Source organism: Passer domesticus, chromosome 3, assembly GCF_036417665.1.
Source record: "Passer domesticus isolate bPasDom1 chromosome 3, bPasDom1.hap1, whole genome shotgun sequence".
Lineage (NCBI taxonomy): Eukaryota > Metazoa > Chordata > Aves > Passeriformes > Passeridae > Passer > Passer domesticus.
The window spans coordinates 5,576,404-5,599,638 of record NC_087476.1 but is presented as its reverse complement, the minus strand read 5'-3'; the positions used below and the strand labels follow the sequence as shown (position 1 = coordinate 5,599,638).

The following is a 23,235-nucleotide window of genomic DNA, read 5'->3' as shown; positions in this document are numbered from 1 at the left end:
GTGTCAGACAAAGCATATGAAAATAAACAGCCCAAATGAAAGCTATTTCTGAGCAGATTGCTGGCACACTTTCCCAACCCCAGGCAGGTTATCTGAGATGGTAATTGCTGCCAAAAAATTCCTCCTCGTCCTTTTTTTTCCTTTTTAAATACCTTATGAGACTTACCTCAAGGGACCATAGGGCATATTTATGGATATGCTTAACTTCAAAATAAGCAAAATCAATACCAGAAAAAGCAGAGTTGTTTTACAGATGTTATACTAAGCTTGTTTGCATGTTTAAAAAAGTTAGTTGCCTCATAGCAGCTCAAATATAGTATTTGCTTATATATATATATATTTATGTATGTATTTATGTATTTAAGAGGTAGAGACTGGGGTTAGCTAGAAACCTGAAGGAAGCTACAGAGCCCAGTTGTCAGTGCCTTTCTGTAACAGCCTTGGCCAAAATGTTCTGGGGACATGATGAACTACTCCAGAAGGGTCAGCATGAGCTGCACAGCCAAGGTTCCCATCCAGTATTTCTGCACTAAAACCTTGCCATCATGAACTGTGCTTTTGATGTCTTTTTTGCCCACTGTGCATGTTAGTTCTGCTTGTGTTGCTTTCAATCTTGCAGAACAGTTAATCAAAGCTGATGCAGGTTATTGAATGTTGCCTCGTGTTTAAAAATAGGTTCACTGGCTTTGTGGCCAGCAGGGACTTCTCTGTTCATCTCCTCTGACCTCCTGTGTATAACACAAGCATGGGATAAGTACTATTATAGAGGGTTAATGTACACAGTGCCTTCATTTATTAGCTTTCTACCTTATTTATTAGTTTACTTGTGAAAGCAGGTGACTGAGAGTCAGCATTCCTGGTCACATTCTTGGCCAAAATGGGCTGTAAAATGGTTATAATAATATTTCTCTATCTGTGATGCTTAACTGATTCCTACACTGAAAAGGCAACAAGCTTCTGGCAACTTAACAGTTACTGAAAAGGATAATCCTGTTACAGCAAAAATAATAATCTAAATACCATTACCAGTCCCCTCCCCAAATCCAGGCTTAAACAAAGATTAAAAAAAATACTTGAAATTCTGAAATCTTGGCTGCATTAAACCTTTAAAATGCTGGATTAGGCATTTTCCATTTCCAAGCTTGGCTCTGACACCACATCCTTGTGTTCCATTGGTGTGATTCATCTGCAGATACCAGAACTGCATAATTCATCACAGATCTTTACTACAGATATAATTACACTAAATCCTTTGGCCTGAGCAGTGTGAAGCCTTCTCTAAGGTAAGCACAAAAGCTGGTGCTGCTCTGGTGTGGTTTGAAGGGTGGTGGGTACAAGTTTTGAGGTGACATCTGCAATGGGAAAACCCAACTGCTGTGGAATAGGTAAAAAGACAGAGAAGAAGCAAATTGTGGCATCAGTCTTGAGGGAAGCTGCTTGTGTTGGTTGGTGGGCTGAGAGGTTGGATTTGGTTTCCCAGCCATGTATGAGCCATCTCTATTTTTCCCATTTGCATTGGAAATCAACACACAGATTGCAGATCTCTGGGTCGCTGTAAAAATATTGGGGACAAATGGCTCCAGAGCTCTGGGCACTAACGGAATATAAACTGTGGTTTTAGCTCTGTAAACTGATTTTCCAGTATGATGTTCTATGTTTTATTGCATTTACTTTATGATAGGCTGGTCTTTGAAAGCTTCACTTCTAGCTATTTTTGTGGGCAGTTTCCTAAAGGAGAAGGTTTTAATAGACCCAGTCCTGTCCATACCTGATCACCCTCAAGTCACTCTGCAGATCCACTGCATACAAAAGGCTTCTGCAGGAGTTAAAGCTGGTAAAGATAAAGGTCTGAAAGGACAGCAAGATAATTTAACCTGAGTTTTGGAATATATGAAGCCCTTGAATTGCATCCAGATCCCCTGAACTGAGCATAGTATATTGTGCTGCAAGAAGATACCCTTCTTCTTCTTTGAAGACACTGAGAGATGGAGAATCTTCCATTTCCCTTTTGTAGTTTGTTCCAGTGGTTAACCACAATCCATATCAGAAATGTGTACCTTATTTCTAATTATAATTTCCCTGGCTTTCAGGTCTTTTTCTTTCCCGTTTTCAACTACAAAGCCTTGTAGTATCTGGTATTTCTTCACTCATAGATATTAATGATTAATAGCACATTAATAATCTCTTTCAGTCTCCTTGTCACTGAGCTCAACAGCCTGGGCTCCTGGGGTGGAATTCACCCCGAGTGGATTCACTCTTTGGTGTCTAATGCTGAAGGCATCTCTGGGTTTGTGTTGGAGTTTCTTCAAAGCTCCAGGCACATGTATGCTCAGGAGTTCCTGTTCTGGCACGTGGCACCATGCCAGGCTTCAGCAGTGGGGATTCTGGAGAAGGCCAGCACAATTAAAGATGAGACTGGTGCCCACCTTTGGCACAGCAGTTTTAAGAGGCAAAGAACATACCATGAAAATGGAAAACCTGGATGCTGGTCCTGAGGGGATGAAACCTCATCTTTGTGTCATGGAGACACATTGGGCTGTGGAGGTGTTGAGGAATGAATGTTCCTCTTTTGGATGAATAACAGGAGGAGCATGGTTTGGCAGAGAGCAAGCAGAGCAGACTGTGCTAAGCACATACTAACACTTCCCCAGGTTGCTCTTCCAAAATGCAACAATTTGTGGTTCAGGAGATTGCTCTCTTTTTCTTTTTAGTAATGCAGATGGGATTCCTTTTCCATGAATTTGTCCAGTCTCTCCTTGATGTGAATTTCCAGCACCTACAGCATCCTCTTGGCAAGTCCTACCTGTTGTGTGTCTGGAACAAAAAAAATAAAAACAACTTTCTTCTGGACTTGCCAACTGCTAATTTTGATATTCCACATTTTGTGCATCAGAATAGATGGGGAATAATGAATCCTACCATTTTCTCTACATCATTAATCTTGTACAACTGTAGAAATATCCCCTTTTGCTTTTCTTTGTGGACAAGCTTTTATTTTAGAAAATACTGTGTCATCAACAAATATGAACACTTCACTTGAAATTTCAAGATCATTTACAAATTTGTTGCCATCATGTCTCCATGGCACTCACTGGTTACCCTCCTCACACTGAAAAATTATTAAAATTTCTTCTTATCTTTTATCCATTCCTCCTCCCATTATCCTACAACGACTTTTGACTGATTATTTTCCTAAAAGCCATGGGCTGAGAAGGGCCTCAGGTTCTCACTGCTCTGCTATTGCTTGCTCAGAGCAGAACTGAGCAGTTGTGCCTTACATTTCCCCTGGGGCTCTATGCTGAAAGGGGAAAGAAACACTTGGCACTTCAGCAGAGCCAAATGCTTTAATTCCTGATGTCACTGGTACACCAAGGCAGAAAAGGCACTCAGACTGGATGACTTTGCAGGTGCTCAGTGGTGACATGTAGCTGGTTCCATCCTAACCATGTGAGAAGTTGAGGCCATGATGACTTTCACCATCACTCTGCCCAGGAGCAAAACACCCGCAGCTCCTGTAGGCAGGGTCTTAATGGAGCCTGGGACAGGAGACAGCCCCCATTTGAAAACATGGTTTCTATTCCTTGATCCTGAACCTTTGCATTCCCATTCAGCTCATTTTGAATCTGACCTGATTTATTATGTGTTGTTGGTCATACTCCTGTTTTCTCTTAGTTTACCCTGCATTTGATCCTCGAATGCATTTTCTTAACAGTGATGCAAAATTTATTTCCAAAGCTTGTGGACAGAAATGCTGAATGTACCAAACCATTGAGCTTTTCCTTAGAGCCTCAGTGGGTCCCCCCACAGACTGAGAGGTCCCCATTAATGACCCATTTTACCCAGTCCCAAACTCACTCTGTTTACACTCCACTGATATTGCATTGTGCTAATCTTAAATCAGGATTTCAGTCCTGTGCCCTCAGGAACACACACAACCCAGCTCTGCTTTGGCACTGATTTATTTCTGCCTAATTTCAATTCTGCTCTCTGCCTCTATTGCATGAAACTCTTGCAGTTCTTACCCAAAGTCAGTATTCTCTTATCCTTCCCCACAGTGGTGACATATACTTTGATGAAGCTGGATTTTATTTTCACTCACATCCCTTTATAATGTGCAGGATTTGACATTGATGCCTGCAGGAAGGATAGTTCATACTACTGGAAAAGGAAAAAAAAAGGCTGTAGTGTAAATGCACATCAGGTCTGAGAGCTTTTCTGCTTCGGTTTTTTTTTACAGCCAAGTGAGTCAGAGACGTGAGAACTACTAACTTTTTTCACTGGGGAGCACTGTTAGTGACCTGCACAAAAAGCCAGAAAACTGTTATTGCTTGAAATGTAAAATTAAAGAAAAAAAAATTGCTCTCTTTCTCGTTTCCCTGAACTGGACCACATGCTTCCCTGGAGGAAAATCAGTGTTGGAAAAAAGGTTGACTGCAAAATTTTCTGTTAATCTGAATATTCCTCTTTTGCTCTGAGCTGCGGGATGCAGGCACAGACCTGTCCCATCTGCTCTGGAGTGATCCGTGCCAGCTGCAAGGAGGACCCTGCTGGAGATGATGGATGGCCCAGCACGTGTCCCTTCCTGCTGTGGGATTGCACTGGGTGTAGCAGAGCACAAACCCTGTCCAGGATCAGCCTGGTGCTGCCAGAGGGGTCACACTGACTGGGACCCTGTGGTGGCACCAGTTCCACTGCTGGGGTGCGACCACAGCTCTGACAGCTGCTCCTGAATTTTGGGAGCTCTCCTTGATGTTGGGCATGCTGTGGCCTGATAAGCCTTCTCATTCCCAGATTTATGCCAGATTTCTTCATCAAGTGCAGAGTGCCAAGGACGATCTCACAAGTGTTAATTCTGGTCCTGGCACTCATCCCTGAAGGGATTAAAGCACCCCTGAGAGAGCATCCCTTTCATTTTTGCTCAATCCTTATTGCATACAGAGCTCTGATATATTCCCCCTCTCCTACTCTCTGTCTCTCTCACCATATGTTAAAGATTTTTGGGAATGTACCTTTTTTGCAGCATCTTTCTCTTCTAGATTTTAACACAGTCCTGATGCATTTACCATAAATCTCTGGAAATACAGCACAAAACCTGTTGGAAGCAGGACCTCATTGGAAGCAAGTTTTACATATGTGTACCATCTTCCTTGTCTGGGTGCAAGAGCTGCTTGATTAACTGGATTAAAAGAAAATTTTTCTATACCCAATGTCAGCAAAATTCTTGACTGAAGATATTTTTACTCTAACAAGACCTCAGTGTCTACTGTATTCAGTGTAAAGGAGGATCACAGCAAGAAGCAGACTGGAAGAAATGTGCTAATTTGAAAAATCTGGAGGTTTTTATCTATGGGGAAAAAAGGTTTCTATGATGGTGATAGGAAAAATAGAGAACAATTTTGTGAAGATTGTTGTTTCTATGAAAGTCTTTATCTGCTTTGCACTAGTTCCATCACCTGGCAAATATTTTTCAGCAGCTTTCCCCCATTCACAGTTTTCTTTTAAATCTCACTTTTCCCCTTTACAAAGCTCTACCCTCTGGCTCTAAAATCCACATTTTGTCACCTTTTCCTGTTCTGTCCTGTGGAGTGATTGGTTCATGTTGTGGCCCCAGCAGAAGAGAAATCCTAACACAAGTTGCACAGCATAGGAATGTCCTGCAAAGGTTACTGGAAACAAGAGGTGTGTGGGAGGAGGATGTCAGAGTTAACATCCTATTACCTCCTGTTTTTTCTGGTTTTGGTCCAAAGGAGTGCCCAGGGAGCCCCATTGTCCTGTTAATCCAGAGCACAGGAGAGACAGAACTGGGCAGTGAGACAGAAATTTGCTTCAGTTCTTTTTCTGCACAATTTCCAGTTCTTAGCACTCTTCCAAGGAAGTCTGCCTGGCAGGCATGCTTAGTCAGGACAGACAGGAATACACACAGATTTCTACCATGAGATAATGAGGTTTTCTGGTTTGTTCTCAGTTTTCTTTCTAATAATCCATTGTGCTTTATCAGCCTCTTTGATGATTGTTGAGCACTGGGTTAATGTTTTCAGAACATTAGCCACAAACCCCATTTTCCCTGTGAACAGTCATAGCTAATTAAGAATATTGTGACATAAGTATAATTAGGGTTATTTTTAGCCCATAGTCTTTGCATCTATCAACACTGGATTTCTTTCAGTGCCATGATATCTCATCAACAACAAGTATCACTCAGCGTCATGAGATCCTAATGAGATCCTATAATCTCCAACCTCTGTTATCTCATGAGTCACTGTTTCCCAGATTTCATGAATATGTTGAACAACACTCATCTGTGTGGAACTTCATGTGACCTCTCTCTATTACATAAACTGACTCTTAGTTCTGTTTTTACTCAGTTATTAAGATGAGATCTCAGTTTCTTTTTTAAAGCCTTTTGTAATATAAATACACCGAATTAACCAATCTTAATATCACACTATTTCCTTCAAAATGCTCACCAACATACATGCAATATGACTTCCTTATTAATATCAGCCTCATGGCTGGGAAATTATGAGAAGAACAAAATTATAAGAAAGAAGTCCTACATTTCTCAATATATCCCTCTTACTTGTGGCTTTGGGGTCAGTGCAAGCACCTCCTTACCTTGGGCATCACAGCTTAAACCTGTTAGAATTTGAGATGTGACAGCGTAAAGTTAAAAAGTAAAAACAGTATATTAAAAATTTAAAAAGTGAAAAATTCCTTTTAAAATGAAGACTTGTAATGAAAATAAGCAGTGCTTCAATACACTGATTTTTCAGAAGATAAAATTTCTGGGTATATAATGCACAAATAAAACAGAAGGCTGGTCCTGGGTGTTATTTCAGAAAGTGGATGTCAGGCTGTATCCTGGCTGGACTTTCCTGTTAAAAAGCAGCCTCTTGTTAGCACAGTGCTAAGAGTGATTGCACACCCAAAGCTGAGGCACAGACCAGCCGTTCGTAAATTATTTCTTTTAATATGTCACTGGAATTCCTAGAGGAAAGCAGCTCCTTTTTAAAAATAATGGTATTTAATTCTGTTTCTCATTTATTTCTAGAAGCTCTGGTTATGCAACAGGGCGGCGCAGAGTGGAGAGGGACTCTCTTACCCTCAGCCCAGACTAATCCAAGTGCTGAGCTCTTCCTCTTTCCAGAAACACTAGAGAAGTTTCTATTCTCTTTTGTGCAGTCAGTGAATTCTCTGTGGGGATCTCCATCTATCTGGCAGGTCACATTACAGCCCTGCTCTGTAACTGATCTGCACATTGGTTTCCACAGAAGAAGTGTTGTTGATGAATGACTGCACATGGCGCTGAGAATTATGTTGCAGAGTTGTTACTTTTCAACCAGGGAGCTTTCCTGGGAACTTTCCATGATGTGCTGGACAGCTAAAGAGCTTTGGACAATATGTAGGATACAGCTGCCATAACTCATTGTGACCAATGAACAGAGAGAGCAAAATGGATAGAGAAGCTGAGGATCAAAGAGGCAGGCAGGACACGCATATCTGTGATTGGTGATGAATTTTACTGCAGTAGGGAAAGCTGGCTGACTTAAAAAGATGCTAAAGCTGCTGGCAAGGCACAGCAATAACCCCCAAAGTCAGCATGCTATGACAACTGCAGTTTCCCTCAACGTGAGACAGCGCTGAGTGCAATGCCAAATGTCAGCTGAGCAGATTTATTTTCTCTGAGACCACTTTTTCTTGCCCTTGAAGCCTTTCCTGTGCTTTCCTCTGAGGTGTAGTTATAAGCAGAGTTGGTAGCACTGCCCTAGAGTAGGTCCATATTACAGCTGTGCAGAAAATAATTTTGCTGTTTTGTTACAATATTTGACACTCTGCAGTACAGCACCCTAAGAAAGATACAAACATCCAGGTTTTTAATTAAAAAAACCTAAACCTTGAGAAAATAATTATATTTGCATAAAAACATGGAATGTCTTCTCTTAGAAATGACCTTAAAAATAATCCAGTTCTAATTTCCCTGCCATGGGCAGGGACACCTTCCACTATCTCAGATTGCTCCAAGCCCCATCCAACCTGGCCTTGGACACTTCCAGGGATAGGGCAGCCACAGCTTCTCTGGACAAAAGTTTTAAAGGTTGATTTGCACTAAACTAAATATTTGATGTCACTAATTATAAATCTTACTTTATTTTTATTTTAACAATTTTTAATTTTTTTTCTTTACGTAGTTAATTTTTCTCAAAACAACCTCTTTAATTTTTCTGTAATGTCACAATAAGACATTTAAGTAATTTCTTTTTACGACATATATCGAATCAGGAGATTGACTGAAACCAATGTTTTCCTGTAGTGTTTTGGTTACTAAGAATTGTGGTTTTGCTATGAAAAAATATTTTAAAATTTCCAACCAACTCCAGTATTTATGAAAAGTGGTTCACAGCGATGTCCTGTGAATTCTTAAAGGAAAGATAGCATCATCAGCAGTTAAACACTGGAGATAAGAGTTGGATGATGAAATGAAATGTCCAGTATTTTCATTATGTAATTTAGTCACACAAAGCTTTGTAAAAAAAGAGGATATTGTAACAGATGATCACTAGCTTTTCAGTAGATGGTAGTAAGATGAGAACATCATCCACAGAGACAGGGCTGGATCCAGTCTTTAGGATACTGCTTGTCTCCTGTCCTCTGGAAAAATTCTGTGGAGGATGATGAGGCAAGAGCCCTTTTTACCAAAATAAGAAGGGAGGAAGGTTTTCCTCCCTGCTGAAATGGCTTAGGAGGAGTGTTAACCCCAGAAGAGTAATGGATCTTGGCTCTGATTCCAAGCTTCCATAAACTGCAAGGATGAACATTAGATTTTGAGCTTGGATTCAGACAGTTTCAAGAGAATTATCCATCCATGCTCTGTAACTAAGTTATGAACTGGTCTTCAAACTCTCCTCACATTAAGGTCTGAGGTTTTATTTATTTGGATTTCAAAGTCCATTTCTACTGCTGCTGTCTTGCCTTTGCCTCACACTGCGAGCATCCAAGAGGCCTGGAGGTGCTGGGAAAAGGGGCTTGACCCAATGTCTTCTTTATTTAAGACAGGAAGCGTGCAAGCAGATGATCTATTAATACAGCATTTATTAATACCCTTCTCACACACAGGAACCAAAAATCACAAGGCTTGCTTTGAAGCTGGGACTCTCTCACATGAATGGAAAGGAGTTTCCAGCTAAGTGCAGGTGCCTGCCATATGAGCAGAACAAATCCTGGGACCACGAGGAGCAATTTGATGACTGCTGTGTGCTCTGTACCCACAGTAGATTCATGTCAAGGTGACACTTCCCTGGCTCGGGTCTCCCCTTGTCTCTTCCCAAAGAGCTGTAGATATTTTACTCCTTTTCTTACTTTTTTTTTTAATGCCTGATAGATGTTGTTCCTAAACACTTTTGCAGGTGATTACTGTGGGGAGTTAGTAAGCTTCTTATTCACACCTTTCTGTCCAACCCCTCTTGACTTGCATAATTCATTAATCCAGAGGAAACGAGGGATCTCACAAAGCCCCAGCCAGCCCCAGAGGGGCTCTTCAATGTTTTAATTTCATGATGGTTGTGGGAAATGCCTGTGTAGCTGTTAAGCATTTTGAGTCCCCTCCCATTCTTTCCCCTGTTAATAGGTGATTGTGCCACTGAGACATTCCCCAGGTGGACCCTTAAAGTGAAGTATGAGTGTTGTTGCCTGTTGACACGCTGGCTAACAGGGATGACACATCAGACTTAAAATCCCAGGAGTGCCGAAACTTTTGTGGTTTTCAAGTACTATAAATTTTGCTTGCTAGCACAGGTGAGGTTTGAACCCCTACCTGGAAAAATTCATGGTGTCCCAGGTGTCCCTTTTTCATAGTGGGGCCACTGGTAAAGGAAAATACAGATGTGAAAGAAACCCTGAAGTCTTCAGACCTGCCAAGCTCCAGCTGGTTTCCCATCACCTCCCCAAAGTGGATGAGTGGAGTCAAGACATGAATGAAGGAGTAAAGCTCTCTGACTAAATGACACGGGTCCAGTGACGCTGCTCCAAGTCATGACATCAATTTCTTGGGCAACGTCCACACTTTGCACGTTGCAAAGGAGCATTCCCAGGTGCTTTAATTTGCTTTTGGTCCTCAGACTGGTCCCTTGCTCACTTTGGCCTCGGCTCTCTAACATCCGTCCAAACAGTTTCCAGGCACCGTTCGGCAGCCGGCACAGCCAGCGACCATTCCCAGTTGGCAGCTTGGATACAGCTGCTCTGTTTTGGAAAGTGGGAGAGTTTAATGAATGGATGCAAGCATTTCTGTGCCAGTTGGCCTCGAGGCCAGAGAATGGTCCAGGCCGCGTTTAATTTTCTAAAAGAGACACAGCCTCAGGTCTCCTTATCTTTGCCATTAACTTCCTGGGTAGTGAGGGCTTGGCTGTTTACCTATAAAAACGACTTTGTGAAAATGGGGTATGTATGAAAGAATGGTTTCAAAGACTATTTATTATGAATATGGTTCTTTTTAACCTAACAAGTCATTCACAAACTGATCTAGGCTTCCTTGGACAGAGTTAGTGTTCAGAGACATTCACTGATCATTTACAGCAAGAAACATTCAGCCTCCGGTTTGTTTTCTTTGCTTCCTTCTTGCAGTGGGGACCAGCCAGCTGAGAGATCTGCTTTTGTTTTTCCTGTCCTTGATTTGATGATTGAAGCTTTTCAAACAGAACTACAACACACGGCAAGCATCCACGATGAATTTCTAGATAAATAAACACTTGGGCTGAGGTTATTTTGAAGAACGGCAGTGTCAGTGCCTCCCAATGGCAAATAATAGAGTGAACTGAGCCCAGCCTTTTTTTTTTTTTCTGGAGCTGGAGAGCTGCTATCCCTCCTGTTAACCTGTGCCTCTCTGTTTCATAGATTTTCCTGGTGCTTCTGAAGCACCGGCAAAGACACACTTAGGGCTGGCTAAGTCCAGGTCCACCTTGTGGGAAAGCAGACTCTTCCCCTTGCAATGTTGCCCAGAAGTGGGGTGAGGGTCACTCCAGGTCTGGCTGCTTGTGGGAAGGTCAGTCCCTTGCAGGGATGTCCATGCCAGGTGACTGCTCAGCCTTTCCCAGCTGGGGATGGCTCAGGAGACGTGCTGGAGGCAGGCTTGCGTTGCCTAAGCATAGCTCTTGGCTCCATTGCTTGCTCATCTGTGGCTTTGCCTTCCCTCACTTGTTTCCTTAGATGAGTTCCTCTGCCTGCTTATTTGTGTTAGGAAAATTATCATTCTTGTATTTCGGTCTGTGTCGCTTCCTCTGGGCCTGTTTTGTTGTTGCACAGAGGGATGTCTCTAATGAAGTGGACGGAAGGAGGAGGACTCGGGGCTTATTTTTATCCTATACATAGGAAGTTGGCCAGAACAGGGAAAAACAGAGCAGAAAGCCCTCAGAGCATTCCCACCCCTCGGGGCTGGAGACAGCAATCTCCATAGACCTTGCTCAAATGTTCCACCGCTGCCCAGGGGAACTTTCTCCGCAATTTTGCTTGTTTGTTTTTGAAAGGAAAAACGTGTGCTGCTTCCTGCCACAGGGCTGGGGCTGGCTGCTCTGCCATTGCTGCCATCCAAGCTTCTTTTATTAATGAATTAAACCTCAGACCACCAGACTGACTGGAGGGAAAAAAAAAAAAAGAAAAAAAAAAAAAGATTATTTTATATGTATGTTGGTAACGTGACAGCACCTGTGGCCCTGATGGGGCTGGCACTGACATTACACTTCTGTAAAGATGTGAGGGCTGCTCTGAGGAGCCTCAAACCTAAAGCAAACAGACAGGATCAGGACTGCAACACAGGACAGAAATGCAGAAAGATGTCGTGGTTTTGCTGGTACCATGAAGGGTAGGCAACGGATTAACCCAGATGTTGTGGTTTTTTAGTCTCATTGGACAAGAGATGATGGCTTGAAGTTGAAGTAGGGTGGTTTTAGGTTAGATATTAAGAAGAAACTCTTTACTGTGAGGGTGGTGTAGCCCTGGCACAGAGAAGTTGTGGCTGTCCCATCCCTGGAAGTGTCCAAGGCCAGGTTGGATGGGGTTTGGAGCAACCTGGGATAGTGGAAGGTGTCTCTGCCCATGGCAGGAGGGTTTGAACCAGACAATCTTTAAGGTCCATTCCAAACCAAACTATTCTGTGATTCTATGATTTTTTTTTTTTTTTGATTCTATGATTCTACAATCAGTGTCTACAATTAGATCATGTTGTTATCCTAGAAATTTTGGGGAAGCTGAGGCACGTGTTTTAAGGCAAGGTATTTGCCTTGCATTCCCGTTTTCTTTGTCCCATTTAATCCCCTTTACAGGAGACAGCGGGCTGTCTTTTCACCTTTTTTTTTTTTTTCCAGTGGTGATATCCAAGGAGAGGACCAGCAGAGCAGACAGTTGGAGCTCTCCCACGCAACTTCCCTGGAGCAGACCAAGCACGGAGGATCTCCCTCTGCTGCTGCTCCTGTCACACAGCTGGGCTTCAAAGAGGATGCTCCTCTCCCACGTGCTTCAAAGGGAAACCAGGAGCCACAGAACAATTTACTCCCACTCACAGGGCGAGGGGAAATCCTCTTCTAACAGGGGATCATCCTGTTACAACGAGGATGTCTGGTGATTTATGGCATGCAGCTTTAAACCCTCTTTCCCCTCCAAAGAAACACAGGAGACAGCAGAGCTGGAGGGAGATAGGAGAGAGAGCTGACATTGGCAATGCTTGAAATATAGTGTGAGAGCTGGGAAAACCCTTCCTTGCTGTCTTCATTAGCATGACTTAATTAATAGTTATAATCTTATCAAACAGAGGTTGCCATGCAGGAGGGATTGCAGGCTGGAAATCAAAGCATTAATAAATAGATATTTTAAGACTAAAAAGCACCACTGTCGTTTTGTCTGGCTTCCTGTGTAATTGATGCCAGAAACTGACCTTTTCAGTGGAAAAAAAAAAAGTGGATTTAATAGGAAGGTATTAGAATTGTGATATTTTTGGGTAATAATTTTAACAATCAAAATTTGAGTGGTTTATTTTGCAAAAAAACAAATATATCTGTACTTGATTGGCTTTCATTTTCATTTTCTGCTCTAAATGCTCTGTAAATCCCAAAGACTGTATGCTCTGTGGGGCTTATGCATCCATTTTCTTAATCTTGTATTCTGGCATTGAATCTAAATTTTAAAAGAATATTCTCATTCTGGGACAAAGAAAATTTTCCTTTTTTGACACGAAAAAGCTCTTGAAACTTACATTAAATACTGCAAAAAATTAATATTTGTGCCATCAGTTCTGTTATTGTCTCTGACATTTTTATAGATCTCCCTTCCCATTTTCTTTGTGTTAGCCTTGGCCGGGGTCCTGGAAGAGGGTGGCACCTCTTAATCTCAGGAATATTTTGATATCTTGAGGTCTCATGTGGCAGTAAGGGGGGCTCTCCCTACAGGAATCAAGAATAAACAGAAAAAAGTGTCATCCCTGGAAGCTGAGTGGCAGGACAGCTGGAGTCAGGACCCAAAAAAAGGAAAAAAAATGATCCATTTATTTCAGGCGTGAAGTGGAGAAGAGAAATCCACCTGAAGACCTACAGAGAAGCAAGAGACAAAGAAGATTCAGTCCATGGTGTGGGTAGTGCAGCGTGGGGCAGCCCAGGAGGAGAATCAGAAGCAGGACAGATTATCCCAATTTCAATCACACATGGAGCAACTCATACAAATGTGAGCTTGCCCACATCCAGGTTGGATTACTCCACACTCATTCATATTCTAGGTATTCCTGAGAAAGCATCACAGCCTGTGAGAGCTCACACTTATTCAAAATAGCTTTCAAATATAGAGAAAATAATGATTTTATTCCAGACTGAGTCCATCAATTTCAAAGGATTTTGTTCCAGCACCACTGAGATCTGAATTTGCACCAGAATGTCAAGCACAGGCCATTAACAGGAGAGATTTCTCAATGGTAAAGGGAAAGAGAGAGAGTAGCTGTGAATTGTAAAGCCACATCCTTACTGGTGGTTATAAATTTGGGTAAACCTCCTCCCCCAGTGATCTGGATTCTCACATGCTGTCTCATCAGGCCATTTCCCTCTCACTTGTGAAATATATTACAGTAGCCAAATTACCAAATGACCTCAATAAATTCAGTCATTCTGCTCCAAGAGAAGATACCATGCTGTGGAGAACAGAGTGAGAATGTTTTTTTTTTTCTCTCCAGACTTGCAATTGTTCCCATTGTGTGTCAATTTTATTGGCAGGTGATGGTTTTTTTTTTTCTCCCTTGCTTGGCCCCAGTTTGAATTTTTGCATTCTGCTTCCCCTGCAAATGCCTTTTCCAATCACTATATTTTAGCTCATATCAATGAAGTCTGTATGGGGGAAGAGAATAAAGCAGGACAGATCCTCATCTGGTTTATATCTGCCTTGCTCAACACATTCCAAGAACGTCCCTGCTGCTCTGCCCAGCTCAGTGCTGTGCACATTGGGCAAATCCTATCTTATATTTTTATAGACAGACTTGCTAAACTGTTTGTGCGTGAAAGAAATCCCCCCTAAATTATTAGAGGAAAAGCTGAATTTAAATTTGTTGATTGGGTTTTTTGTTTTTGTTTTTTTGTTGTTGTTGTGGGGGTTTTTTGTTTGTTTGTTTGTTTTATTTTTTTGGTAAGAGGATAATAAAATCATAGAATGGTTTGCATTTGAAGGGACCTCAGAATCATCAAGTTCCAGCCCCCATGCCATGGACAGGGACACCTTTCACTACAGGTGTCCAATATGAAAAATGAAATATTTATTTCTGAGGTAAAAGTTTTATACAGATTCAAAATCACCCCATCTTTACCTAAAATTCAGCAAATGCTTTTTATTTTCCTGGTGTCTTGGCAAAGTGCTCTAAGCAAAGAGCCTGGGGCAATGGCACCTGAGAGCCTCCCAACAGCACTGGAAGATCAAACCTCACCTGGCAAAATGTTCTTAAGTTCCCCAAGGAAAGTCTCAGAATGGCAGCAGGGGCGTAAAGCAGATAAGAAATTCCCTACCTCAAGTCCCCAAGCTTGTGGGGTTTTTGTGAAACTTTCTCAATGTTAAAGTAGCTTCTGTTCCAATCATGAGCAAACAGAAAGGACTGAAGGATGGTTTCAGCATCCATCCAGACAGCTCCAGCTTTTCTGAGGAACCAGATGCAAAACCCCTGTGCTGGCTGAGAACAGAGGAGGTGCAATTTCCATGAAAGAAAGAAACCAACAAACTCTTAATGAAAATAATATTAATTAATTTTATAATCAGGTCCTAGGCAGCCAAAAAAAAAAAAAAAAAAAAAAAAAACCAACCAAAAAAAAACCAATCCATAAATCATGAGCAGTATCTGTAAGAATTACTGGATTATAGAATGGTTTGTGTTGGAAGAGCCCTTAAAGATCTTCTGGCTCCAGCCATTGCTGATCTGGGTCAATGCCAGGTGAATCCCCCCATGCCTGGAACTTGCCTCACCCAGAGAACCAAATTAAACAGGAACACCTGGTCTGACCTACCTGGGGATTCTGCTCCTGAATCAGCTGCAGCAAGACTGACTCTTGTTGTTGTTGGATGCTCTCACACCATTCTCAAATGGTCCAAATGCCAAAAGGATGCAATGAAGAACAACCATAGGACCTGGAGAGGCCCTCAGCTCTGGGTGTCCCTGTGTGCAGGGAGGGCTCCGAGCAGGGCCCAGGCTCTGCTCCAGGGCCCAGCAATGGCACCAGAGGAACGGGCAGGGACTGATCCCAGTGAGTTCCACCTGGACACGAGGAAGAACTTCTTTCCTGTGCAGTGACCGAGCACTGAACAGAGACCACTGGAGTCTCCCTCACTGGAGATATTCCAGAACTGTCTGGATGCAATCCTGCACTCTGAGATGACCCTGCTTGATCAGGGAGGTGGGACCAGATGATCAATCTTGGTTCCTTCCAATTTGACCCATTCTGTTAATTTGTGATGACTTAAAAATACTCTGAGAAGGCACATGGCAAATTGGGAATACAGACATTTGTGTTCTGCCTGCACTGCTGTGACAAGGAAAGAAAAGGTCACTGATGTAGGATTCCTCTAAGAGTTGTTTCACCTTGAATTGTCGCAGTTAAAAGAGAGTAATGTTTTCCCTTTTTCTTCTCTCTTATGGCATCTAAAGGTTAGGAGAAAATGGGATACAGCAGTAACAGGAATTTAAAGCATTGTCTAAAAGCCAAATCCTTTCATAGTGCCCTTAAAATCTCAGTGACTGCAAATTTCGCAGGAGAGGGTAATATCTGCCCTTCACTGATTTAATCTGATAAAGCTGTGGGGAGAGAGAAAAAGTGCTTTGGGGCATGTGAGTCCTTCAAATCTCTGTAGATTATGAAATGTCATTGTTCCCTGATTTACCTCATGAAACATAAACTTTACTAAGCATGGTACATTAACGACAAGGTGTGCAAATGTGCCTTTTCAACCCCAAAACAGAGTTGCTTCTGTTGCAGACAGAGCTACCTCTTTGGACCCAAGATGACAAATAATTCAAGTTTAAACATATGTAGCTGTTTGTAGGCCCCAAGACACTTCATGGCAAATTTGTTCCAGCTCCTTTTCTCAATGTCCCCATACAAGTAGGACCCAAATATCAATGTTAGGAACAAGAGAGGACACAAGTTATGTACAGTCTGAGATGAAGCCACAGTGACTTTTATATATACATAGACACGTCTATATATGTATGTATGTATAAATATAGATATAGATATATAAATTAGGAACCCTGAAACTTAAATCCATATGCAGGCAAGCCTGCAAACAGACAGAAAGCTGAAGGCATTTTGGAAGAAAAAGGTATTGCTGCCTGCCAGGGTGAATGCAAACTGCATACAGGGTTAGTATCTGAGGGGGGCTTTTCAGGTGGTTGGTTTTCATCTAAATGGAAGTCAGGTGGTTTTCAAAAGGCTTTTTTTTTCCTCCCCTTTTAATGCATCAAAGTATTTTTCCAACAGAAAAGGACTGGCTTTCCAACTAGTATGGAAATTTTTAATTCAATACGAAATTTTGTTTATTTTAGGAAAAAAAACAAGTAAAAACCCACCATGGAAACATTCATACTAAAAAAACTGGCTTTAGATCAAAATCCTTGTTGAGATTTTTTCAAATTAAATATTTCCCTTTAACACTTCAGTTTTATAAAGAACTTGCTTATTTTTCTGAGAGTTTTTAATTGGGAAGGAAGAAAATACTAAAATGTAATAAGCAGAATAAAGTCAGAAAAATTTTGAGAGAAAAACAAACAAACAAAAAAGCTGTACGTTAAAATGATGATATCTTCAATTAAAAATAATTGCCATATTTTGATAAACCAGTAGAATGTCTGGCCACATCCGACAGGGGTAGCAGTGCTGTGTAGGTGGCTCCAGGAGCTGCACCGTGCTTGGGAAAATTTGCACTGCCAATAAAACCAGCCATGGGTTGTTCCTTTCCTACTTTCCCATATGCTGGGCTCATTAATGGAACATCAAATCTACAAATGTGGACATAAAATCAGCCTATACATGCCTAACTTCTGATATGAGCATCCGACCACTGCTCGGGGGCTGTGTTTGAAAAGCAGGGCCATGTCCTGAGGGCTGTAAATCCATTCTTTCTTGACAGAAGACAAATCTCAGTGGGATTCTTTTTTTTTTTCCTTTTCCACAAAAGAGTCTTGTGTTCTGCATTGCAAGCCCGAGTTGCAGCAGGGAGGGGGGAAGCTGCAAATCCAGCTCGAGGCTTGAAAGATTTCCACTGTCATTGCTGGAGCTCTGCGGAGTCAGAGCCCCTCCGTGCCAAGAACAAACACATCATCACCACCGCGTAATGCAAACACGATGCTCGTGTAATCTGCTGCGGGACACTGGGAATCTGCCTCCTGGGAGGGGAGGCAGGCAGGGAAAGCCCTGGAAATCTTTTTTGGTGACTAAAACCATGCTTTATTGCAAAGTGCGTAAAGGGCCGTCTCTCCTTTCCAGGCTGACTTCCCACCTGCAGAGCGTTGCTGATTTAATAAGGGCTGAAAGGGATTATCAAGTTGTGAAGTTGTTTGCATCCTACTGGGCTGTAATGAATGAAGGGTTTTGTTCAGCTCAGCCTGACTGAATGCTTCTTGGAGTGATCAGAGCTGTGAGGGACCGGCGTTTTCGGTACATGGTTAATGTTAGAACATTACACGGCAAAATGGTGGGTGCATAAACTCCTTGTTAGTTTTGTAACTTCTTTTCCTATCCCAACACTTGCCTCAGGCTAAGTCCTTGCAATGGTTTAGTGGGTTTTTTTTCTTTTTTTTTTTTTCAGTCTGCTTTGGTAGCTCAGCAACCAGTCTCTTCAGCTCCTCTAATTAATGAGAAAATGGAAAGTTCCCTTACAGGTTTCTGCCTTCACCATACTCCTGTAACTCTGCCCAGGTTGCCACACCCTTGGGGAGTTTGTATCAATTGCAGATCTGCTCACAAAACTAATGACAAGAAAGATGCTCATTCCCTGCCAATTCCCTGCAAGCCACTTGCATTCCCTGCTGAGAAGGACAAAGAGTGCCACAGGCTGAAGTAAAAACCTCTTAATGCATCTCATTTTCAACCCAATAAAAGAGGAGAGCACCTCCATCCAAGTAGTAGACACCAAACCCTTCTGTCCCTTGGGAGGCAGAACTGTATGAGTGACAAGCATTTAAAACTTCTTTCATTTCTTTGATGTTTCTGGTGTTTCTGTGAATTTGGCACCTGCATCAGGAGCAGGCCTTGGTCCTCTCCTAGACACCTCCTCTCCCTCTGGAGAGGTCAGGCCTGCCCTGTTAGAATCCTCTCCTCGCAGTGTAGGTGGGCTTTGCTTCTTCTCTCTATCCCAGTAGACTGGAGCTGTTCCCAGTCCCTCTCATGTTTCCTGTGCACCGGAGGACTTTGTGAGGAGATGTTGACCCAAAAGATGAGGCTTCCTTTTGGCCATTCTCTGTGACAAAGCTCATGGAGACACAGTGGTACAAACATCAGCTTTACCAGGGCAGCAGAAGATGCAGAGTCCCAGATTTCCTCACCTAAAAGAGCCTTGCAAGGGGAAGCTGTCCCAGTGTTCATGCTCTTACTTGAAATTTCCTTCACAATGTGTAATCCACCATTCAAGAGTCTAGCTAATTCCAGACCAGCCAATAACAAAAGTTTGGTATTTTCCTAAATTTTCTCTGTGCTTCAAGAAAATAACAAATGTGGCCATCTGTGTCATATCTGTAGTTTTTATCTTTATACCCCCATATTTTTTTTCTATTCATGTTTTTCCACTGCCTCCCTTCATCAGTTCTCCTAGACAGATGTTTTCTCATTTCCTTTTCCCACTCCTGCCTGTGAGCCCTTCTTCCTTCCTGCAGATAATTTTTGGGAAAGGAGGTCAGCAAATGTAGTAAAGTAAAATGTTTTCCCTACCCAATTTTCGTCTCCCAAGTCAGCCAACAGATCTTTCCATACTGCTTCTGCAGTTAACAGAAACTCCTCTATGGGCTGACAGATCATCCTTAAGCCATACTCCTTCTCTGAAACCTTCAGAAGAACCTGAATCTGCTCCTTGGGAGCCCAGGAAGCATTGTTAAGCTGTCTGGCAAACAGATGAGCCTGAAAGTGGTATGGCTGTACCACAAAGACATTGCCTTCTGCTATTTCAGGTACTGCCTAAGGGCTCATTTCTCTTGTGATGTTGTAAGAAATGTGTGTAACAGCTACAGGAAGACTAAGAAAAGTCAGGAGTTCATGGTGGTTTTGTGACTCTCTAGTCAAGAACAAAAGAAAAGGGCTATCCAGGTCAGATTATCTATATCACAGGACCATAAATAATTGCAGTGGGAAGGGACCTCAGTAAACCTCCTCAGAGTAGGGCCAGCCATGAGGTGAGACAAGTTCACACAAGGTTTCATATCAGAAAGCTCAGTGTTTCAGGTGCTTCATTTGGAGGAAGATGATGAAGAAGAAGGAAGCATTTGCAGTTCCCACTGCAATCCCCAGCTACTATTTGTTGAAAATATAGAAAAATAGGTGGGTAGGGTGGGATGGGGTAGATTTCCTGTAGGTGTGTGGTCTACAATGAAGACCGGGCTTCTTTGGCTGCAAGCAGCTGAGATACTCAGGTGGAAAGGTCACTACTCAGGGTGTTATTTGAGTGGTCAGGGTTGGCCTGGTTTTCATCCCATTCCAGGAGCAGCTGCTCTGCAAAGTCAGAGGTAACATCAGCTATGTTAGTTGATGAGCTTTCCTTGACATTTATCTGCTTGAAGAGGTCCTGCTTTAGACTGAGCTGGTGTCTAAGCAGCCAGTTCTTCCATCCCCCAGAAACAAATCCTCACTCATGTTTACCAGCTGGAGAAAACATGACCAAATAGTGGAAAAAAAAGGAAAAAAAGAGATCTGCTTTGAGCATTAAGCTTCATTGCTGAAAGACCAGAAACTACTGTTTGGCCTGCCAAAGCTTTAATTGTCAACTTATGTAAGAAAGGCTCTTTTTCAGTCCCTGTTTGCATTCACCAGGGGGTTCATAAAACAATTATAAGAATCTAGTGATAATCTTCTTTCAGCCTTTATACTCCAGGCAGCCCAAAATGTCAATCCAGTTGATGATTGCTCCTATGTGAGGTCACTGAGCCACTGACTGGCTCTCTGACTTTATTATTATTAATTGTTTTTATTAGTTACTGCTACTATATGGCATGTGGGTCACTCACCCTGTCCTCAGCCCTTAATAGCTCCATTGTGTTGTCCTGATCAAAGCTGGTCCTTTCTGTGTCCCTTTCATGTGATCTTCAAAGTCATCTTTGGATGACTTCAGATGGACTGAAAAATAAAAATTTCAAAGGCATCTTTAGGCTGAAACAAAAACTGACGGCCCCAAGTTTTTGATAGTTCAAATATTAATATCTTATGGTGTTAGACTGTCATCTTGTGAACAATCTAAGACAGGCGTGAGACAACCACAGACCCTGCCTGGAAGCAAATCAATGGACTCTCCCCATCTCACTGAGGGGCTCAAAGCCAGTGAATGACAGATCCTGCTACTTCAGGTTGGCTTGAAATCATTACACACACTGGATATTAAATTATACACTTTAGTGATAACTGATTGCTGAAAACCCTGCCTTGTGTGTGAATGAAAAATAAGACTTCACGACTGTTTTATATTCTTTTCTTTCAGCCTTCATACTGTTTGAATGCAAGTTGTATTCCACACAATATCTCTGTCACTTTAGAGGCAAACTGCTGGACATCAAATCTTTGCATAAAATACTGGTTTAGACCTGAAACTGGAATGGTACAGATCTTACAGGACAGTGCAATATTTCATGCTTTGATTTTGACAGCTGCACCAGCAGGGGAAACAGGGACATCTTTATAATTCTATATTATTTACTAAATAACTAAAGCACATTAAAGTCTTGAAGGCCAGGTCGATCTAGAATTCCTGAGGTCTCAACTGAAGCATGTGCTTAAACATTTTATAAATGTGGTGTTCTGCCTGGCCTCCAGCTGATGCTGGTATGAAATTCATGCCACAGACAAAGCAGTCAGAATTATTCCTCACACCTGAGTTGTAGGCAACACTCTATCAAAATGGGTTGAGACTAAGTTTCTACACCATTGTCCTTTAAATCCAGTGTCATAACAAGTTTAGAACACAGGGATTCCAACAAAAGAGACCAGATAACAGGAAAAGTCAGATAAGATTTCATTTTTATCCTGTGGATTTTCCTTTCAGTATAAGTCTGGATATAAATATGAGCATCACATGGGATTTAACTATGTCATAACAAATAAAAGAAAAGTAATTAAAAATGCAAATCAGGCTCTAATATTTCTAGAGGACAAAGTCTGGAATTTAGGGGTTTTTGTCTGAAGACAAAATTAGCCTGGAAAAAAAAAATTATATTTCATATCCAGAAACTGGCAGAACATTTAATCATTCACTGCTTCCAACATCAAAAAAATTTCCTCTGGTGTGGGAGAGGAGTAGTTTATACTTCTTATGTAGTGGTGAGAGAATATGGCTTAATACAGTGGTAATGAATTAAGCTGCTAAAAGCTTTTCCATAGGAACCATCAACCTGGAATGGGGTTTTCCCCACTGCTAGTGAGATTGGGCCCATGTTTTAAGGGTATCTTTGCCAGAGGCCTGCATACATTATGAGTTGAACAGAACTAATGTTTTTTGCTTTAAACTTTTCTATCAAGCTTAATACTGCTCCATTTGTGAGGTGTCCTGGCATTAACAACAAAATAACACCCAACAACCTTAAATATGATTTTGTCATGTTTTCGTATAAAGCACAATAAAGCTCAAGGATGGAGATGGCACAGGGATGTGGAAGGATACTCTAAAAGTGATGCAGAACTTTTACATAAGAGCACAGGACACTGAACTCTCTTCTGCACTCCAAATTTCCCCTTTAGGTGCCTAAACTCCAGCTGAGTTCAGTGAGAGTTGAGCCACTTAAATCCCTCTATGAACTGGACACCAAGTTATCACCTTATGGCTTTGATGAATTAGGTATTTCAGTATTCCTGAGGAGGGTTCCAAATTAGATTTTTTTTTCTCTCTTTTTTTTTTTTTTTTCTGATCTCACTGGAGGTCCAGGAATGGTCTGAGCCTAGAGACAGGAGCAACTGGCAGCTCTAACTTGGAGACTGGGATTTCACAAGGTTGGAACAAAGGCTCTGTAGAGCATCATCTTCTGGTTAGGATTTGGCAGATTTAAGGACTGTGGGAAGAGGTGTTCTCAATAACTGAGCAGAATTGCTAACATAGGCTTTACACATTGCAGCTCAAGGATCAATTTGGCTTTGGCCTTTGCCAAAGCTACTTCTTAACAACTGACTTGAATACTGCAAAGATGAACTGTCTTTTTTCCTCCCTATGGGGCAACCACATTTTGACATTGCGGTTCCTAAATGACCAGCAAATAATTTTGTATGCTGGAAATGAAGAAAAGGGAAGGAAAGAAAATAAAAGATTCAATCTTTTCTTCCCCCCAAGTTAATGAATTTTTATAAATGTGTAAGCATGTCACTATTCCAAGCCACATCAAATCAACTTTTAAAATCTGTATTTTAAAAACAGGAATGTGTATAATATGAATGGCTTAAGGAATAAAATGCAAAAAGATGTTGATGATGCTGGATTAGCAGCCAGCTGGAAGATTAAAAAAGATGAAGAGAAGAACAAAAAAGCCCGTGTTTCACTAGCCAAGTCAAC

The 23,235-nt window shown here is 41.8% G+C and overlaps 1 long non-coding RNA gene across 1 annotated transcript; it reads left to right on the top strand.

Annotated features, from left to right (window-relative positions):
• Nucleotides 1-1,146: 1,146 nt before the first annotated feature.
• On the top strand, nt 1,147-13,259 carry LOC135295876 (uncharacterized). The gene is made up of 2 exons (XR_010357938.1): nt 1,147-1,283; nt 12,354-13,259. It is a non-coding gene; the product is annotated as an uncharacterized LOC135295876 (long non-coding RNA).
• Nucleotides 13,260-23,235: the final 9,976 nt, after the last annotated feature.